Source organism: Malus sylvestris, chromosome 16, assembly GCF_916048215.2.
Source record: "Malus sylvestris chromosome 16, drMalSylv7.2, whole genome shotgun sequence".
NCBI classification, from domain to species: Eukaryota; Viridiplantae; Streptophyta; class Magnoliopsida; order Rosales; family Rosaceae; genus Malus; species Malus sylvestris.
In genome coordinates this window covers 3,776,568-3,790,530 of record NC_062275.1, presented here as the reverse complement: position 1 = coordinate 3,790,530, position 13,963 = coordinate 3,776,568, and the positions used below count along the sequence as shown (strand labels likewise).

General features: G+C 34.9%; 1 pseudogene; it reads left to right on the top strand.

Annotated features, from left to right (window-relative positions):
- The first annotated feature begins 5,809 nt into the window (after positions 1-5,809).
- On the top strand, positions 5,810-8,359 carry LOC126608984 (cytochrome P450 CYP749A22-like; annotated as a pseudogene).
- The last annotated feature ends 5,604 nt before the right edge of the window (positions 8,360-13,963 follow it).

Genomic DNA, 13,963 nt, shown 5'->3' with positions numbered 1-13,963 from the left:
TTAGATTCATTCATTCTCCTTATGATTCGGTTCTATTTAGTGGTGCATATATGCTTCTTGTTTCTCTTTTCAGGGCCGCCGTCTCGTCCCAAACTTTATGATTCGGTTTAGTTATAAATTGGAATTGAACCCCTTTACCAATGGATATTAGATCTGGCATTCATGTCGTGTTTTCCGTGTTTGTGTCGTTTTCGTGTCATACTCGATATCTTAACGGGTCGTGTCGTGTAACACCTGTTAAAATGAACGGGTAAAATGACCAAACCCCAAATCGACCCAATAATATTAATAGGTAATATGACCCTACCTGTTACCCGTTAAGGAAAATATATTTTAAACCAATAAATAATCAAATGAAAAACATAATACTAAATAAGTATATACATACCATATTGTCACATCCAAAACATAAAAATGCAATTTTCTTTTAAGTATATTTTCACTTACCTAAAGTCTTTAATAGTTTTTTAATTGATGTAGAAGTGTAAAAAAAATATAGAAAAAATATATAAACGCTTGTAATGACAAGCTTTACAACTTTCATGAAGAGCTTAGCTTCGAAATTCGCCACTATAATCATATAAATCATAGATCAAAATTTAACCGTTGATTGTTGTTTACATTTACGCTTCATTGTTCTCATTAAATTTTGTTTTTTTTTTCTTCAGATTTTCTTTTTTGAAAACTTGATCTATTAGAGGATGCAAGAAGATGAACGATTTGGATCGTTGATATTATATTCAGAGTTTTACGATTAGTGAAAATATTGTTTGATGTTTATAAAGTTTCTACAAACTATATGACATCGACTTATATTTCGGTTAACCGTAACTATTGAAATGTGATATCAAAGATTTGAACCGTTTATCTTCTTACATCCGCTAGATGATCATGTTTTCAAAAAATAAAATTTTAAAAATGAAATTCAGTAAGAAGAATAAAGCGTAAATAACAATCTACGGTTAAATACAAATTTAAGGTTTATGAATTATAGTGTTGGATTTCGAAGCTGACCCCTTCATGAAAGTTGTAAAGTTTGTCACTATGAGTGATTGTATATTTTTTTTTACATTTTTTACACTTCTACAATAATTATTATTAATTTTTCCCTCAAATAAAAAAACATTATTCATGAATGTTTGGAGGATTTTAAAAATCTAAACGATAATGTAAATGTAACCATTATCTACTCGTGGAGGAATAATGATGAATCACGAGTGTTTATATATTCTTTCACATTTTTCATACTTGTATGTATGTCTTCTTAGTTCTTGCCTATACAAATACTATATTAGTTAAATTTAATTTTGGACAACAATATGTTAAGTAAAATTTATCCTAGTAATGATAATAAGGAACTCTCATAATAAAAATAAATAATGACTAAAACTTTTTTTTAAAACTTATATAAAATAATAATACAAAACTATATATTTAATATAGAATATATTGTATATATTACTATGGATATTGTATTTTATAATAAATCTTTTAGTAATTAAACTTTAAAATTATCAAAATAAATTTTTCCTTAACGGGTCGAAACGGGTTATTCACGTGTTGCTCGCGTGTATACCCGTTAAGAACCCGTTATTAACGGGTCACCCGATAATGACCCGATAAGTTATTGTGTTGACCCGAAACTCTTTATTTTCGTGTTGTGTCAGAAACTGCCGGGTCTATGGATATGTACGTACATATATATATAGGGATGTGATATCCACACACTCATTTTTACTTCTCTCACACCTTTTTAGTTTTCGACCGTCGGATCGGATGAATTGAAGAAGATCAACGGACATAAATTAACAAGGTGTGTGTGAGAAGTAAAAATTGGTGTGTGGATAGCACATCCTTATATCTATACATATAGATATGGGTATATAAACGGCATACTGTTATAAGCAGACAAAAGGTTTTAGTAAGTCCTCATAGGCAGTGACGGCAGAGTGAGGATCTTGGAGATTCTCAAATCACATTCGTTCATTGTACATCGTGCAGTTAGAAATCATTGTAAATTTTTTTTTATTTAAAATTGAATATAAACAGTACCTGACAAAAATTGGCCGCACAATGTACAATAAACGGATATAATTGGAGGATTCTTGGGATCCTAACAAAGAGGATTCAGCGAGGATCCTCTCTTGTGACGGCATATGCATAATTATATAGATTATAATATAATAGTCCCTTTCATTGTAGCAGACACATTGTACGTGAACAATTAGAAGCAAAGAGAAAGTTTAAGAACAATCATCTTTACTGTCGAGTTGGCTGAGTTGACAAAATTTATGGCTTGAAAGTGACACTTCTAGTATGATATCTTATTTTGTTTCTGGTTCTTTTTCTCCTACTTGGTCACTCCAGATTCGTTGGAAAAACTATATTTCCTGGTTGCAGCTCTTGGTTTTCCGTTGCTCCAATACATTTCGAAAAGGGAATGCAATTATTGTCAAATTAGCGAATTTAGGGCTTCTCTCGTCTTCACTTATTTATATTAAGTGACATTTGTCTGATCTGATATGTTGGATGCAATGGACATATGAGATCATTTGATGTATTGAGTTGTTAGCTTTGTTAAAGGTTTGCTAGGTTGTTAAGTGTGCGTATATATAGCTATAACTATTGTATCGGAAAGTTAATCAATTCAAGAGCTTTCATTTTCCTGTACAATCTCTCTTGTTTCTCTCTCTATCATCTTCTTCTTCTATAGAATGTATCAATCTTTCATCTTTCGCAATGTAGTTAACAATTTGGCATGTTGTTCCTCCTAGAAAGATTATTCCTTTTCTGTATTTAGATTTCTTGAGAAAGGCGACCTACATGTTTATTACCCCTTCTTGATGTGTGATTTTTTTTTTACCTATTCCTTTTGGATTTTTATTTTTATTTTGTAGCTTATGTTGCAGGTTCTTACATAATGAAAGTTATTAAGAAACATAACAGAAAGCAGTGAATGGAGAAGAAGACGAGTTCGAGAGTGATTTTCTTGGACCACTTTTGACCAATAGGATCCTCTCCGGATCCTCTTTATAAGGATCCTAGAGATTCTTTAATCGTGTCCGTTCATCTTACATCATGTGATCATAAATAATTTTAATTTTTTTTATTTACAATTGAATATAAACAGTACTTGATGAAAACTGACCGTACAATATACGATAAATAGATACAATTAAAAAATTCTTGGCCTCCGAAATTTTTATAAAGAAGATCCGAAACGATCCTTATTCCACTTTTAAAGGCATGTCATGATAACAATGAGAAACAGAGGATTTCGTGGACGATTTTGTCGACGAGTGCAAGACGTTTTACTTTGCTGGACCTTAAATAAATTTCTTTAAATACAACATATCTTATCAAGTGCGCATAAATTGACGGTCAAATCATAGATAAAAAATATACAGAATGGTGGGTAATACAGGAATTGGATCCGTTCCGGACTTTAGTGTTTTGGAGCCAAGGAATCAATTCATCTGGACTGCACAAATTCAATCCAACGGTTCCCATTAAGTCATTTTCCTAGCTCATCACACAAAACCAACGACTTTGATTTCTTTTACACATCAATCAGTGACCCATATGATTTGATCTCTAGGCTCTAGACACTAAGGTCTGGAGCAAATCCAATTCCGGTAATACATTTGTAAAAGAAAAGGTAAATCTCCCGAAAACAGAAAATTGCATATTGTTTAGGAAAAGCTTTTGTCAATCTCAACGAATATTATTGATATGATAGAGACTTAGCATGTGTAGCATGTGTACATTTAAATTAAAATTGACTTCCATTAATTCTGTGGTCACTGGGTTACCTAAAATATGCAATAATTAAAGGAAAGTTTACCTAAAATAATTTTGTGGTCCTTATATGAGGAAACCTATTTGTTTCTCATCTTATAATTAACATATCTTTACAATGTGAACATTATAATTGAAACTATTCATTTTCTTTATCAATATTTAAAGATTATATATGTGCAAAAAATAATTTAATTTAGAGATCGTTTAGCTATTCATATGCATCAAACAAATGGACAGTTCATCATGATGATTTTACTTGTTATCAAAATCATTGTTTGATTTGACACGCATGAATGACTAAACGATTTCCAAAGCGAATGATTTTCTGCATGGTTATGCTAGGGAGACTAAATTTTGTAAACAAAATGATGTGGATGTTGATGATTGAATTATTACTTAAGTGTTAATTAATGTGCTTATTTTCTGTTAGTGATATATCATTTGCTTGCAAATTTGATTTCAAACTTTAGTCTCCCTATTATCATCTTTTATGCAAATATAATCTTAAATTAATGATAAATAAAAAGGAAAACTAATGAAAATGATTTGAAAACTTTAAGTTTTAACGATAAGGACAAAATAAAGCGTAAACTGAATAGTACAATGATTGATTTTTTAATGTAAAAATGTGATTTTTCGTTAAAGTAAACAGTACCGAGAATTTTTCATTAAAGTTCGTTAAATAAAATAAATAATTTCAATTATAATATTCGTATGATAAAAACGCGTGAATCATAAAGAAAAAGGGGATTATTCTTTATTTAATTAACCTAGCCAACACACAACTTAGCTGTCACGGCCGCCCTCCCGTCCCAAACTTTATGATCAGCTATACTTTTTGTGAATACATTACATACACAAGACAAAGACCGGGTACCCAAGCTGAACTGGAATACCGAGCTAATAATAGACTGAGATGTGGTCTGCTTCATTTTTTATTAAAAAACTCTGTGACTTCGAAACAATGGGCCTCGATAACTGAAAAGGGACCGTCACACAGAGAAAAAAATCAATCTGAAAATTTTCTGATACTGGAGATATTTTTCTATGTGACGTGACGGGTACACGAAGACTGTCATCTTCTCAGTTCCCTATGACTTTTTGTTCAAAATTTTTATTAGTTTATAGGTACTTCAGGATTTTCTCTTTTCTGGGATTTTTATTGGTTTATAGGTCTTTTCTGGGTTTTATTAGTTTATAGTTTATTAGTGGCCTAATCGAATAAATGGTCCCGTGGTTATATGATATTCGGAAGATAGTCCTGTGGTAAAAAAATTCGGATTTAAACCCCTGTGGTCTAAGTCTGCTAGGATTTATGCCCCAAATTATAATTTCTGTTATTCCTCCGTTAGTTTAGGTGTTTTGGTTAAGAAGAACATTTGACTTTGGTCGCATTTATTCCTCCCCATTCCCCAGCTCCACCGCCGCTTCCCCGTTCCTCGCCTGGGTCGCCTGCTAACTCTTCTCTGTGAGGAGTATTATTCGTCGTATTAAATCACGAAAATTAAAAACTCCATGCATCTTTGGCTGTATGATGGCTCCACCATCATTCAAAAATTCCAGAGCGAGAGAGAGAGACACACACGCGTATACACACACCCCAAATCACATACAGAAAATTACTTGCACATGTGGTTAGAACATAAAAACCATGGAACCGAATGAAGAAAACCCATGAAAGATTACCAGAAGAACAAGTGAAACAACACTGTAAAAGGTAAAAAGTAGAAAAGTGGGAAGAAGGTGTCACCTCCAGAGCGAAGCAGAGAAGCTGCAAACCCAGAAGAAGGGGAGGAATAAATGTGACCAAAGTCAAATGTTCTCCTTAACCAAAACACCTAAACTAACGGAGGAATAACAGAAATTATAATTTGGAGCATAAATCCTAACAGACTTAGATCATAGGGGTTTAAATCCGAATTTTTTTACTACATGGGCTATCTTCCGAATACCATATGACCACGTGGACCATTTACCCGATTAGGCCTTTATTAGTTATAAGCAGACAATGCCTGCTTAAGTTTTTAATAAATTCACCGTGGGCGGTGACGGCAGATGCAGAAATATATAGGTTATATATATAATAGTCCCCTTTCATTGTAGCAGGAACATTGTACGTGAACAACTAGAAGCAAAGAGAAGTTTAAAGTCATCGGTGGCAACGTGTATCCAAATTCGTATTTATCAACATCAACGAGCAGAAAACTTGGAAACATAGAGTCGGGTAAGAGCTAGAGCCAAGGAGAGAGAGATCAAGAACAGCACGAAAAAAATGACGAGTTGGTTCGGAGACTCGGTAATCGCTTTACCAAGATATCTGTGTCTGCAGCTGATTTTGTTCGCTTTCCTAGCTGTGATCAAAGTTTTCCACAAACTATGGTGGACGCCGACACGCATACAGAAGTCGATGGCTACGCAGGGGATCAAAGGCCCGTCCTACAGACTTGTCCACGGAAACACGAAACAAATCTCCGAAATGAAAATGGAAGCTATGAGCAGGCCGAAGAGTTTGTCACATGATATATTTTCTCATGTTCAACCCCATATTCAATCGTGGACAAAGATATATGGTATTTACGAAACTCTTCTTCATTATATATGGTTTTTAAGTTGGAGAATAAATTTTGGTAACATATGGAAACAGGTAAGAATTATCTTCAATGGCATGGTTCAAAAGCGCAGTTGGTTATTACAGAAGCTGAGTTGTGCAAAGAGATACTGACTAACAAAGACGGAGCTTTTCAAAAAACGGAGACTCGAGGTTATGTTAAAAGGCTTTTAGGAAACGGGCTCACGAGATCCTCTGGTGAAAAATGGGCAAAATTGCGAAAGCTGGCCAACCATGCCTTCCATGGAGAGAGCTTAAAAGTAAGTACTAGTTCCTACTATTTTTTGATAATTTCTTCCAAGCAGTAAAAGTAAAATCTTTCAGTTGTATGATTAGTATTGTTTGATCAGGGCATGATTCCAGCAATGATAGCAAGCGGTGAGACGATGATGCAACGGTTGAAAAATCATGAAGGCAAAGAGATTGAAGTGTATGACGAATTTCGGTTTTTCACCTCAGAAGTGATTTCCAGAACCGCGTTTGGCAGCAGCTACTTGGAAGGGAAGAACATTTTCGAGATGTTGATGAAGTTATCATTTTTAACATTCAAAAATGCTCTCAAACCCAGGTTTCCTGGTATCAGGTAACTTTGTGATGATCATAACTATCCACAATATTCTTGGAGGGTTGCGCTTTTGTTGTCCCTTCTCATGTTTATTCTTTCATTAAACACTTCAGTAAGTTCATTAAAACAAGAGATGAGGTTGAATCAGCAAAGCTCGAGAAAGGAATTCGCGACAACATAATGAAAGTTATTAAGAAACGAGAACAGAAAGCAGTGAATGGAGAAGAAGACGGGTTCGGGAGTGATTTTCTTGGACTACTTTTGAAGGCACATCATGATACCAATGAGAAACAGAGGATTTCAGTGGACGATTTGGTCGACGAGTGCAAGACGTTTTACTTTGCTGGACAAGAAACCACAAATAGTTTGCTTGCTTGGACTGTTTTTCTTCTGGCTCTTCATACAGATTGGCAAGATGAAGCAAGACAGGAGGTCCTGCAATTATTCGGAAAACAAACTCCAAATCCCGATGGCATCGCCAAACTTAAAACAGTAAGAAAGTCAATAAATTAATTTCTTTGTTTTAATTCTGAAATCCTGTGAATATAATCCCTTTAAAACTTCCTTTCAGAGAAACCACTTAAAGCACAATTTTAAAGAAGAAAAAAATCTTTGGACCCAACCGTTGTCGCACCTTATTATTATTGCACGACATTAACAGTTGCGAAGTGAGGGAAATGTTTTTCAAAGTACTTTTTACTGACGTGAACAGATATCAAACACGTTTTAAGTATTGAATTCGTTGCATGCAGATGAGTATGATCATCAATGAATCTCTGAGGCTATATCCTCCGGTTCTTTCTTTCGAAAGGAGAGCCGAAAGGGAAGTTAGACTGGGAAAGCTCATTGTTCCTGCTAATGTCGAACTGCAAATCCCAAATCTAGCGTTTCATCATGATGCTCAGTATTGGGGACAAGATGTGGACCTTTTCAAACCGGAGAGATTCTCAGAAGGGGTTGCTAAGGCTACCAAGGACAACATTGTCGCATTCTTACCCTTCGGAATGGGACCTCGGACTTGTGTCGGATTCAACTTTGCAACTATTGAGGTAAAGATTGCTCTCACGATGATTCTACAGCGCTACTCCATCACACTTTCCCCTACCTACGTCCACTCGCCCTTTCATTTTCTTACAGTTAGGCCACAACATGGAGTTAAAGTAATTCTGCACCGACTTAACCGCAAAGATTAAAATCGCTTGCCCTTAATATTGCACTTGCTGTATGGTAGTCCATGGTTACCAAGAGTACATATTAAAACGTTTTGGATGTCATGGAGAACACTTACCACTTTGTTTTGTGTGACGAAAGTTCGCATTGGTATAAATAGTTTGCGGATCAGATTATACATCAGTTCAAGAAAAATAGGTTTTGCGATTTCTGAAGTTGGAGCCCCGCTGCCCCAGTGTCCAATGTGAGCTTATAATATAAGAGTTAACGTTAGAGAAACCAAAATTTTTAAACTAAAATGCAAACCAAATGATGTGTTATAAATAAGAAACAAGTACGTTAATCGACACTTAATTAATAATCTAATAATCTATAACCATATCATTTAATTTGTAAATTTAGTTTAAAAAATTGAACTACCTAGCATTACTCATAATATATTGTTAAGAACATGATAGTTCATGACGTTTACTTTGTCAAATATGCATTGTAAGACCAAAATACGAAGGAATAGTAATCGTCGAGGTCACGGACTACAACCAAGATATGCCCAAATATGACATGAAAAAAAACCCAACAGGGGAAGAGCAACTCACTCACCGGATATACTGTCAATTGCAACTAAAGAAAAATTATAAAACAACGGGGGCCGACTCACCGGATAGAAGTGCTAGTAGACAACGAAGCTCCTTTCTGTGACCTTAAGTGACTTTGTTTTTCACATAGCACGTTTTGAGTTCGATTTCTGACGTGTGAATCACACTATGAGTGAATTGTCACGACAAAACAACCAGCTAATCCCCTTTAAAAAAGAAATATCATGTTTGTAAATTGGAAACCTAGAGTTAATTTCTTCATTTTCCCGCAATTTTTTGTTTTATTGGGTTGTAGGATTTCACTATTTGATACATTTACCTGGCTTGCTTCATAGTTTTGGTTTATGAATTTAGACATTTGGCTTGTTCATGGTTTTGTTTAATTGCTTTACGTTTTACATTTCTCTTAAAAAAAAGAAAATAAATAAATAAATAACACAAAACAACGGTTGCCGACTCCACCGGATAAAACGGTCGTCAAAACTTACATGATTACATCACATGTTCACAAGGAATCTATTTGGGGATTAGTATTCATACCGATGAAAGATTTTTCAATGTGACCGGTACACGGGTAGTACATCACGTGTCATTATACTAATGATGAGATATGTGTGCTAAAAAATTAATAACTTAAAAAATAAAATTTCTCACAACTTTTATTAAAACACGTGATGTACCACTTGTATTTTCGTCACAACTAAAAATTTCTCTATACCGAACCTCACCTACTTTAGTTTTTAACTTTTTTTTTTTGGTTTCTTTTTTTTGTTTTTGTTTTTTTTCTTGCCTAATTACTTTATTTGAATTCGTTTAGTTTTAGTTCTTTTCTTGCTATATGCGGTGCACGTTTAATAAAATATAACAGCCATTCGAGTGACCAACAAAATTTATTATACGTTAACAAACAAATTAGAGAATTTTATATCTATATTGTAATTTCTGGAAAATAAATAGATTTATGTCAGTTGATATCTGGGGAATCTTATCCAAATCGTTAATTTTGCAGGGGAATTTTGGTGATGATGGCAAGCCATTGCGCATGTGATTTGTTTACAATTACCTACCAAGTTTACACGAAATTATCTAAGATAACGTAGAAAGAAAAAAAGTCTAACTGGATAGATCAAGCCGCTATCTTAATGTTAAACCATTCCCAGGCTGATACTTGTATGATGAACTTAGGCCATTTCAACCTTACATGATTGATGGTTTACAGCATAATAGGTGCCCGTCTCTAAGGGTTATACCAAAAATAGAAAAGCACCAACCTGACTAGAAAAGAGAGAATTACGAACCATGACAGGGAACTTCTCGGCATTCAGTAAACAAGTAGTAGAAGTCCCATTTCCACCGCTTGACCATGTATAGATCCAGCCTGCAATAAGTACATTTTAAACGCTGTAATGAAATAAAATACCAAAAAGAGGAAGCAGATAGTGCATTAGATATCACACAAAATACCAGATATCATTAAGTCAGAACAAACACACGCATATGGTATACTGTCTATCCAATGAATGACAGTTCATATTACTGTATGAATAAATCATTGAGTCAGAACAAACACATACAGATGGTATAATGTCTATCCAATGAATGACAGTTCATATTACTGTGAGTAAGTTCATTTTCATAATGGTTCAGTAAATTATTCCTATAACACGTTATCAGCAAGCTCTTGACGCTGCGCTAAAGAGAGTTTATTCTTCAATCATGGAAGTATTACGTTTTAATCATTCTTTTTATGATTGTTTTATTTATTTTTATTGAATTAATCTACATACTATTGATTTAATTTTTTTTTTTTTGTGTTGAACGTGATACAACACATTGAAGATGCAATTCCAGCTTTCTGAGAATGATCTTTCTACAAATTCAAGGGCTTTTGTCGTTTTCTGCCAATCAAGTACGCTTAAAATAAAGTAAGATATTTGAAACGACCTTGAAGCATGAAAACATTCCTCATGATGCATGAACCCTCCTATATTTATATTTTCCTTACGATATATATATATATATATATATATATATATATATATATATGTTTATATATTTGTGTTGACCCTAAAAACTAGCAAGCCTACGTGGCGCGTATGCTTAGTAATTAATAAGCTAACTACGTCATTTGGTTGTGTGCGGGGCGTGCCAACTTGTCGGCCGAGCTCGGCCAAGGAGTAAAATGTGTTGATGTTGCGTTGAGCACACTGCTGACTTCTTGATCTTACGACTGCGGCCGAGGAAGGAACACGTCTCGGCCTTCGGGTTCTAGAGCATGAAGACAAGGCTACTAGTTTTGCAAAGTTCAATATCAGATTTAGATTTCAATGTGCCGAATGTAGTAACCTGGTAACACTTCACTTTGCCGAGAAGGCTGATGAGATGACCTTTACCTACAAGGACTTGAAAATCCTTGTTAACCGAGACTTAGATAGGTAATCAGTAGGCCAAGAAGCTATGCTATTTATCCAAACTGAAAGTGCTCCTTGACCGGCTGATTCTACGACTCCAGTGTTGTTTATCCAAACTGAAGATGTTGCCGGTTGCCTTCACAGTGATGTTTATTTAAACTGAAGATGTGTCGGCAGGAAAAAGAAAATAAAAATCTCAAGATTGTTGAGAGTTTCTCGTAGAGCGAGAATTTGCGCAGGACAGTTTGTTTGTTGAATTGGAGAGAGCTTGAATGTTGTATGTGGCTCTGTATTTAGAAGCAAATGTTGTGTGGCACGGCCAGATAATTTTGTAGAGTCCAGCTGCAACTCTAATTTGCGGAATTGAACTTGATCTGTGTCAGAAGCTAAGGCATATCCTTCATATTGATCCGTGGGATTTGTTCCTTGACTTTTCAAACCTAATAAAAGTTAGGCTTATAACATCACATCAAAAACCAAACCTATCTAGGCTTTTTCATAATCTTCACCATCATAATCTTTACCAATGCATGCATCCTGATCCCCACCATACTTTGAATGGACAATAATTAGTTTGCAACACACCACTTGTCAGTCAACCAAACTGATCCCACCCACACATTCACACGCCAAAATATCCAAATCAGCTTGAATTGTGCTGCCATGTTTCCAGTTGGAAATACATACCTCATCTTTCATAATAAATTATTATTAAAAGATAATTATGATAAAACACCATAACATTATCCTTTAATAATAACTAAATGAATTATCTCAACTTTTCATCTGACGGTGTGAAACTATGCTCACTCAACGGCACTGATTGCACGGGCCGATGATGTAAATTTGGGTCCAAACATTACCCCCAGTTACCTTGAGCTTCGGCTCGTAAGCCGAATGGTTAAGGAAATTAGCACAGTCCAAGAACCCTCAGTACCATCGAAAATGAAGTGACTCGGTGAAGCAGAGGACTCTCGTTCCCTGACCGCTGAGCACCTCCAAGTGACAAAGAGAAATATATGGTTGAGGAAAAATGAACATCCATCGCCGAATAAAAATTTACTCGGCAGAATGTTGTTCCGAATTCACCTGCCCCCCCCCCCCCAAACAAACACCCGATGGTGTATCCACCGAGAATCATCACCAAAGCTCCATTCATGCACTGATAGCATACAAATATTTCAACCAATGATTTTGGTCAAACTTTTATTCCTCTGCAAAATTTGGCACATTCACCTAATAAAAATTAAATTCACTTTTCCTTTATCTCCTCCTCTCTCTAGTTTCTCTATATAGAGTCGCTCTAAGAATCTCCATTCATGAATTCACCCGCCCCCCCTCCCCCCAAACACCTGGTGGTGTATCCACCGAGAATTATCACGAAAGCTCCATTCATGCCTTGATAGCATACAAATATTTTAACCAATGATTTTGGTCAAACTTTTATGCCTTTGCAAAATTTGGCACATTCACCTAATGAAAATCAAATTCGCTTTTCCTTTATCTTCCTCTATCTCCTCCTCTCTCTAGTTTCCCTATATAGAGTCGCTCTAAGAATCTAAAACATCAGTGGATAATCATTGGTGACTTGGACTGCCTTTTGAAAGTACAATTTTAGGGCACCAAAGCGGTAGAGAAGATAATTAGTTGGACTGGGTTCTCACATAAAACGAACTGTGTGGGGCATGTGGGACAAAAATACAACGAGGCTTTATATTTTTATAAGAATAATATAATATTATTAAATCAACATATTTATTATCATTTTATAAAAATAAATGAATAAATAAAGTGTGCGAAAATAACGTGGTCAGATGCTGATAGGGATTTTATCACCTACAAAAGTAGGGATACAAATACTTTAAATATTTGCAAGAGTACAAGGTAATTGTAGTATAGATGATTCTAGTAAAGTTGTTTCCATTGAATGAATAATTTGTATCAAACCAAATCTTAATTAATTACTTAAAACAAAGTTTTGGAAAAAAGTAAAATTTTGATTTCAAATAATAAAAACGAATTTAATAGAAAATAATTAAATAAAGTGACAAAATAAAATAAACTAAAAGAAAATAGTTTTTGAAAATTAAAATGTAAAACCCTAGGGTTCCTCTATCACCTTAACAATCTCATGTAGTTCTTCCAATTACTTATGAATTACACATACATATTTTGAAGGTTAGGTTTTCCTAAAGTATGCCTACTTGGACCCCCAACATAGAGCGTATATCAAACATGCAACCCGTCTGTGGTATTCAGATCAAATCTAAACATGCATTACTCATTAAGCTTTGTGAAACCTTTTGAAAAACTATACAACCCTGAAGACGTGGTATTCATCCTAAGTGAACTTGTACATATTAACCACAAGAAGCCTTCGTCAATTTTAGGGACTGGTCTCCGACCAAAATTGCATCAAATTACTTTTCTAAAGATCCTAAGACCATCTCCAATGGTGGCTTATAACCTAAAATTCCCCCTCCCCCCCCCCCCAAAATCTAAACCAAGCCTAAAACTTAAAACCTAAAAGGAAGGCAAATACCAGCCACAATTTAGCCCACAAAATAAAATGGGACTCACGGGTAAGAGTGAAAAGTGGGCTGTGAAGCCCACACCCCAAAACCCAACACGCCTCGTGCGCTTTTTTTTTTCCAGCCGAAGGCCCACCCACATGGGTTGGTCCCCTCTGCTGTCAGCGTTACTGTAGCCCAACGGCTACTTTTGTTCATCCAACAACCAGTATAATTGGACCGTTGGTTAATCCAACGGTCCACGTTCAAAATTTTTTTTTTATATTTATATATTTATTGAA